Below are 8,372 nucleotides of genomic sequence, written 5' to 3'. Positions count from 1 at the left end.
TGCTTGAGCCTGGCATCCTGGCACATGAGGACTGGACAGAAGATCCAGCTCTGCCAAGGACTAGCGAGCAAGCCGCTCCACTCGCCGGCCCTGGTCTCCCCTCATCTGTCAATTAGAGATCTTCTTCAACCCTGCTTTCCTCTGGCATCATCTCTGTTGAGTACCAGAGAAATGTGGGACACTGGACGACAGGGCCAATCTAGCAAGTCATCCCTTCTAGGGAAAAATACGAGAAATCGAATCAAGTACACGGCAACCCGCTTGCATGCTGGTACCCATGCCCTTCTCCCCAGTTCTTCCTACCCTTTCACGTTTTACCTCTCCCGAGTTCCCGCACCCTCTTAGTGATCTCAGCTTAATCCTGTCAGCTCCCTCTGATGCATTAAGCTAATGCATTAACGATTTGGTTGGTGACTTTTTTCCTTGCGATAGAGTTGTGTGTTTGCAGTGGCCATCGGGGTCTTGACTCGGTTTGCAATAGGCAGATGGCCACCTGGCGGTAATAACGTTGCTAGAAAGCATCGGAAAAGAGAGGAACCAGTGAGCTTTCTGACCCACAGCCCAGCTCTTGGCCAGGAGTACCCGGGCGATATATACATTTGTGTGTGGCACCTCCCTGTGGATATGATGTGTACTGCAGAGACCCACCAGATCCCTGATGCTCAGGAACCAACAGCTGCCCTGACCAGGCTCTGGATCCAACTTCCTTACACTGCCAATGAAGAAAATGAGGCCCACATGCTGGCATAAAACTTGTTCAAGATTAAACAGTTCCCTTGGCATTTTGAAAACAGTAATAAATGACTGGCAACAATACCTCATAATTTTGAGAACAAGAAAGCCAAAAAGCAAACTGTGGTTTGCCCAAGGACACGTCAGAGCTGTGAATTTAGATTCGGATTCAGTGACCAGTTCTCACACAATAAATCTTTAGGGAGAGAGAAAGATGACCCCATTCTTTCCTGGGGAGCCAGGTAGTGATGAACCACTTGCTTCTGAAGCTACATCCAGCCAGCTGATTCAAAAATCTAGTACTATGCAATGCCCTCTCAGTTTCCACAAAGGCACTATTCATTCTCCAAACGGACTCTACCCAAGAAGATAGGGACTGCCATGAGGCTTGTACCTAAAGAAGGCAGAAGAGGTCCCTGTATCCCAGAAAAACACTGGACCAGTGTAGGGGGTGGAGGGTGGATTGCATTGGACACATTCACTCAGCAAATATTGAATAGGCAGGGTTCAATTCAACACAGATCTGACCACAGCTGGAGGAGAGGCTGTGGGCCAGGGCTGAGAATGTTCTCCTGTGAGTGTTGCTCCTGATTATATTCTGCAAAGGAATCAAAATTAGCCTATGTCAGAGACACCCGAGTGCCTGTGTTGATCATCAACTATTCACAAAAGCCAAAATGTGGGATCAGCCTAGGTGCCCATTCACATATGAACATAGAAAGTGTCGTATGTATACATAATGTAGTGCTATTCAGCCACAAAGAACAAAATCATGTCATTTATGGGAAAATGGATAGTAAGTGCAATAAGCCAGACTCAAAAAATAAGTATCATGTGTGTTCTTTCATATATGGACTCTAGAGAAAAAAAAATTGAGACGCCCCCAAGTTGAAGAGAGATGACTAGGAAAGAAGAGAAGAACAAGGAGGTGGTAATATGATCAAAACACATTACATACATGAATAAATGTCACAATGAAATCCATCATGATCATGGTGTTGGCTCAACATCCATCAGGATGCAGTTAGGAAAACGCAGCCCACGTCAGGTAGTTCAAAAGAGTTTTCAGTGTGGACAAAGCTGTCAGGAGGGCTGAAAAACAAAACAGGGTGTGGAGAGGCAGTTGAGAGAGTAACAAGAGTAAAGGCACCCCCACCACCCCTAGGTCTGGGGACAGTGGGAGAGAGTGATGCTACCAGGAGTGTGCCATCCTGCAGGAACGTGAATCCCAAAGAAGGCTGCCCACTGAACCTGGGACCACAGAGATGCTGAGCAGGCAGCGTAAAAACAGAGAGGAAAGAATACTTAGCTTCTTGTCCCTTTAACCGCTTGCTGTTACATCTTACTGGCTAAATCCAGTGAGAATCCAGTCAGCAAGAAAGCTTGAAAAAGGTATTTACCCGGGTTATCACACACATTCTCCCAAATACACACACACACACACACACACACACACACACACACACACACACACACGGCATCTGAGAGCAACAGGCAAAGGACCTGAGATGTGTGAGGTGAATATTCATGAGCGTATTGTGATGTGAATGCTCAAGAATGCGCACACGTACCATCGAAGCAATTTCTAGGTATGCGTGAAGCGATGTATGCACGTGAATGTAGTATGCAAGTCTAAATGTATCAGAGGGACAGATGTATCAGATCAGTCTCAGAGGTTTGTATCGTGTGTGGTAGCAGAAGCATCCTCAGGTTTGGGTGTGATGTGAACATCCAAGGGTATGGTATGTGTGGCAAGAATATTGATAGCTTTTGGTGTGCATGTTTGTGTGTGCTGTGAATGTCCAAGGAGGAGAATGTGATGTGAATGATCAAAGGCATATGACGTGATGTTCCAGGGAGGGAGAGAGAGGGAGAGAGGGGGGCGGAAGGGGAGGGAAGGAGGGAGGGAAGGAGGGAGGAGGGGGGAGGGGGGAAGGGAGGGGGGAGGGAGGGAGGAAGGGGGGAGGGAGGGAGGGAGGGAGGGAGGGAGGGAGGGAGGGAGGGAGGGAGGGAAAGAGCATTCACAGGAGAGATTTTAGAGAAAAGTAGGATGGGAGAGCAGAAGTGTACAGAACTGTTCTCTGGGCAGCATGTGGTAGAAAAGCAGCCGTGCGTCTTCTTTGACAGGCATCCATGCGAAGCTGTTTTTGCCCACTGATGCACACAACAAGATGGCTACCATGGTGATGGCCAAAAAGCTTGTACCAGAGGTATGGCAGCAAGAGACAAAATTGGTTTTCGCATCATCCAAATGAGTGTCATCTTCAATGTTGCCACCTGAAGACGCTGAATTCTTATTGCTGCATCCATGGCCTGGGTAATTTTTAGATCTCTTTTAAGAATCCACCTAACTACCAAATGACATCCAATCACATTCAAAATCCCAAGCTTATCAGCCAGAGCCAAAATGACCCAACTTAGTTATGTCAGCCCCACTGTGGCTACTTTGTCACCTTTGAGACCAAGATTCCTTTGCAGTATGTGGATTAAAACATAAGCTTCCAGCAGGGCATAACTCAGTGGGAGGGCACTTGCCTACCATGTGTGAGGAGGCCCTGGGTTCAAATCCAACTTGGAAACAAACAAAAAAGTCCACAAAAGTCACTGCTCAATAATTAGTTGGAGTATGCACTGGGAGCTATAAAAACACTGGGGACCCAGAAATACTACAGAATCTATAGTCACACCATTCTCACAGCTGGCTTTTATGAATTCCAACTATTAGCCTGGGACCTTTGAAGGGGAGACAAATAATGCTATAAGCACCTCTGCCTTTCAAGGGCTCCTGCCCCTGCTCTGGAATGGGCCTGCGGCCAGTGAGACAGGTCCGTCAAGAGTAACTCTCGATACACAGGGTGGGTCTGATTCTTCTTGGTGGTCTCACTAATGTCACAGTGTAGCCAAGCAGGGAGAGCAGTGGCGCACACCTTTAATCCCAACACCCGGGAGGCAGAGGCAGGTGGATCTCTGTGAGGTCAAGGCTAGTCTACACGACAAGTTACAGAACAGCCAGGGCTACACAAAGAAACCCTGTCTCAGAAAACCAAAAAGAAAAAAAGATGGAGAGGAGAGAGAGAGACAGAGAGAGAGAGAGAGAGAGAGAGAGAGAGAGAGAGAGAGAGAGAGAGAGAGAGAAAGGAGAGACAGAATTCCATTCTCTCTAGGCGTGGAGACACAGCGCTCTAGTCAGTTATCCCTGACTGACAGATAGAGGGATCCTAGTATTCTATATATCACAGACCCCCCCAACAGAAACCAGTTGGTTAAACTTGGGCTCGTTCAGATAAAGCATGATTGATCCAATCATCTGAGGACATACTGGCCATGTTGGACTTACGTGACACCTAAGATGTATTTCCACAGTTAACTTCGACCAAACATACATTGTGCCTTAGATTCCAATCAACATGTCAGATGTGATTCTACATAAGATCAAGACACATATCCCTTTGCCTTCAGACAGTTGTTCTTGAGCTGTGTGTAAGAATCAAAGACACAAAGATGGATTGCCCACCTGCTGCCCTCACACCCCACAGAACTCTGTCCCGGTGTCCGCAGATGGCTTTGTGTTCATTTCTTATCTGTCTTCTCCTGGCTCCCTCCTCCTTATTCATGAGCTCTTGTGATCTCCACTTAGCCCTCACTAGGAGGCCTGACCTGAGCCAGAGTGGGATGGGAGCCAGGCACACACTCCTTTTTGCTTGTTGATGGGTCTGTTTCCTGCCCCTCAGAACTGAACCATCTCAAGGATGTTAGCCAGTATTTGAACCACCATTTTATTCCCAGCATCTGGCAGCGAAACCATCTCCTCTGCAAATACTTATTGAAGGATCACAGGAATGTTTCAAGAACTCACGCTCATGTGTAAAGGAATTCCCATGTGTCCCTTCACAGCATCCCTACTGCTGCGTCTTAAGCTTACTCATTCAGATGAAGAGTTGGTCTCCTGGGTCACAGACACTAGAAGACCATGACTCTTATCATTCTCTTCTTCAGGCTTGAGAATCTTAGCCCCTTAAGCCTCACGGTTCTCTGCTCCTAATTCTCAGACTCTCAACCTATCCAGGATTCCACCAACATGTACTGGGTTGGTCCTTGGATAGTGTTTTAAGAATTCTGATTTAACAGGGCATATCCAGGCAGCAGGGTATATGGGTAGCTTAAGAATCATATAGCTCTGGGTTCAAATGCTGCCTCCCATATGTTGCCTGGGAAACCTTCCCAAAGTCTTTTTGCCTCCCTAAATGCATCTACTGATCCACAAATGGCAAGAATAAAACTTGCCACACGGGGCTGACATGAGTGAAGCAGGTGATGCAGACAAGCAGAATTAGCCTGAGCTACGTGAAGTAGCCTCAGTACATAAGGGTCTGGGTCCTCTCTCCTTCCGGAGGATACAGCATCCATCTGTGACATGCTCAGAGATGACCACAAGAACCCAGAATCTGTCCTGACTGATGGCATGCCAGCTTCCTGTTGCCCCCTGCCCAGAACTCAGGACACCAAGGGCTCTACTCAGCAAGAAGCTGTTCAAAGGCCAGGTATGGTGAAGGTCTCCAGGGACAGCCTCGGCCCTCAGGAAGAAGTGCACATCACATCCACCAACCTATGGTCCTTACATGCATGATTCCACCCCCCAGTGAAGACGCTGGGAGCTACTTCTCCACCCGGCTTCTCAGCCACGGGTGTTTTCCACTCATCTACCCCAGGCTTCATCATTGGAAGTGTTTTCCCAAGCCCTTGCTACCCGTGTGTTCATTCTGCCTGTCATCCGTTACCCCCGAAGGCCACTAGTCCAACGAGTCCTCTTCTGACTACGTTAGGGTGGTTTTCCCCTTACTGGGCCAAAGGAGAGCTGAAGGGGCAGGCTTTCTTGGTGGTTTGGATGAAAATGGCCCCCATAGGCTCATAGGGAGTGGTACTATTAGGAGGTGTGGCCTTGTTGGAGGAAGTGGGTCACTGCGGGGGGGGGGGGGGGGGGGGGGGAGGCTTTGAAGTCTCAGATGCTCAAGTCAGGCCCCGTGTCTCACTGCCTGCTGACCTGGATGTAGACCTCTCAGCTCCCTCTCTAGTGTCTTGTCTGCCTGTGGGCCACCCTGCATCCCGCTATGGACTGTAAGCCAGTTTCCCTTTGAAGAGTTACCATGGTCATGGTGTCTCTTCAAAACAACTGAAACCCTAAGACACTCTCCCTCCCCCAAATCAGCCCCCTCCTTCCGGGACTGAAGTGGAGGATCCAGTTTCAGTGACCAGCGGTGTATGTCTGTCCATGCTGCCGAAGCCTTCAAACATACTTGCTGATAGCTTTTCAGAGTGGTGTAGCTGAGTGTGCATACATGCATACAGGCATCCATTTCTCTATTTCTGTACTAATTACGCCCTCTCAGCCTCCTGGGGAGCAACCAGTCCGACCCCTTAACTGAGGCAGCCACGGATGATGTCCAGAATGAGCCCTGGGCAGCACCCACAGTGGATGCTCCCACCAGAAGCAGTGACGAGCATTTTCCTCCCTCACCCCATTTTATGCACTGAAGTCCCCAGGCAGGTAAAAGTGACTGGCCACCACCTATGCCTCTAAGAAGGGTGGGGGCTGTGACTAACCCAAGATTTCAGGCTAATGGATTTTATCTCACCTTGTATGCCTGGAGCTCAGCTATCTGGGAATACTTTATAATTGGGTTCCTAACCTTTCAGCTGGCATGTTTCCCCTTCATAGGATAATAGAATGGGTTGCCAAGTCTGCTCTGCTTTTAGTGCCCCCATAAGCCTGGGTCTAAGGGTAGCTCTGGATTCCCCAAACCAGGGTGGGGCAAGGCTAACGCATTCTAACAGCCAGATGTAATTATAGGGCTGAGCCACCATACTCTTGTTTTGAGTGGAGCCCAGTAATGTATAAATTACCCAAGTTCCTTTCCAAACAGGTCAGAAGTGCTTGGCTATCACAATACACATCCTCGGAAAGGTGAGAGGGGTTCTAAGAGATATGGACCACACTGCTGGTTTCAGGAGCATTTGGGAGCCTGTGGAGGGAGGGACATTCTGCATGTCATTTATGTCAAGCCATGCATGGCGCTAAAGAGCTTTCAATAAATTATCACATCACCTGGATGAGAAGCAACATCATCTTGGGTTTACAGGCAAGATAGTTACGGCAGATCAAGAACTAGCTTTTTGCACAGCTGAGCGTCTGTGGTGATATATTGTGTACCCTAATAAACTTTGGCTGAAGATCAGAGAACAGAACAAGCCACTAGATAAACAGAGGCCAGGCAGTGGTGGCACACACCTTTAATCCTAGTACTCAGCAGGCAGAGATCCACCTGGATCTCTGTGAGTTTAAAGCCACCCTGGACTACATGAGATTGATTCTGCTCGGGAGTTCCTTCACTATGTCCATGGTAACAGTTGCCAAAACGTCAAAAATGCCAAGCCTGCTGTTCTACAGAGTTGATTCGCTGCCACGCTTTCTGAACTCCCATTAGATTCAAGCAAGCACAGGCTGACCAGGCCTACTGCAGAGTTAACCTGTAGCAGCACACACTAGGTCAGAAGTGGCCCAACAGGAGGTGAGTGTGAATGGAAGTTCACAAGCATGCCAGGATTTTCACTTAAAACCAGAAGAAGTGGTGGTCTCAGGAGACTGGGAACCACTGGGAAAGAGAATGAGCAAGTTGGGAACAGGTTAAATCTACGCACCTCTGAAGATTTCTGAGGAGCCCAAAGGTCTGTTTTATGTGTTACACACAGCTGCATGCACACACACACACACACACACACACACACACACACACACACACACACACACACGTGCACAGACAGGCAGCCCACCCTTTCCTGATTACACAAGCACTCCTGATACTTGAACTCCTCACCATCACACACAGCAACTTCCTCCTTTTCTCACGGTCTACTTTGAAGTCACTCCGCCCCTGAAATAGAACCGTCACTTCTAAGTTTGCCCTGGCCTTCTTCCCCAGGATACTATGCTGGGTAGTTTTGTGTCAAGTTGACACAAACTAAAGCCCCTTGAGAGGAGGGAAACTCAACTGAGAAAATGCCTCCATAAGATCAGGCTCTGGGCAAGTGTGTAAGGCAGTTTCTCAATTAGTGAGCAATGGGGGAGGGCCCAGCCCATGGTGGGTGGTGCCATCCCTGGGCTGCTGGTTCTGGGTGCTGTAAGAAAGCAGGCTGAGCAAGCCCTGGGAGCAAGCCAGTGAGCAGCACCCCTCCATGGACTCTGCATCAGCTCCTGCCTATGGGTTCCAGCCCTGTTTGAGTTCCTGTCCTGACTTCCTTTGATGAGGAACAGTAATGCAGAAGTGTAAACTAAATAAACCCTGCCCCTCCCAACTTGCTTTTGGTCATGGTGTTTCATCATAGCAATAGTAACCCTAAGACAGATACACAATAAATTATCTTTGGTCACATTTGGCAACCAATGGAAGGCTCAAGGTAGCATTCAATCATTTCTACCACCTTGCCAATTAGCTTTGCAATCTGTAAAAATCATACTCCAAAAATAAAAATGCTTTGGAGAAGACTACCCAAAACCTCTGTAATTCTGTAGCCAGAGCAGTAAAGGCAAAATAAAGCCCAAAACTCCTCCTCCTTGCTAGTCCGACAGCCTGGAATCCTGGGCA

At 48.3% G+C, this 8,372-nt stretch overlaps 1 long non-coding RNA gene across 1 annotated transcript; it reads left to right on the top strand.

Annotated features, from left to right (window-relative positions):
• The first annotated feature begins 4,785 nt into the window (after positions 1–4,785).
• On the top strand, positions 4,786–6,943 carry LOC119087692. The gene is made up of 2 exons (XR_005091203.1): positions 4,786–5,273; positions 6,654–6,943. It is a non-coding gene; the product is annotated as an uncharacterized LOC119087692 (long non-coding RNA).
• Positions 6,944–8,372: the final 1,429 nt, after the last annotated feature.

This window comes from Peromyscus leucopus, chromosome 1 (assembly GCF_004664715.2).
Source record: "Peromyscus leucopus breed LL Stock chromosome 1, UCI_PerLeu_2.1, whole genome shotgun sequence".
NCBI lineage: Eukaryota > Metazoa > Chordata > Mammalia > Rodentia > Cricetidae > Peromyscus > Peromyscus leucopus.
This window is presented reverse-complemented; position numbering and strand designations above follow the sequence as displayed.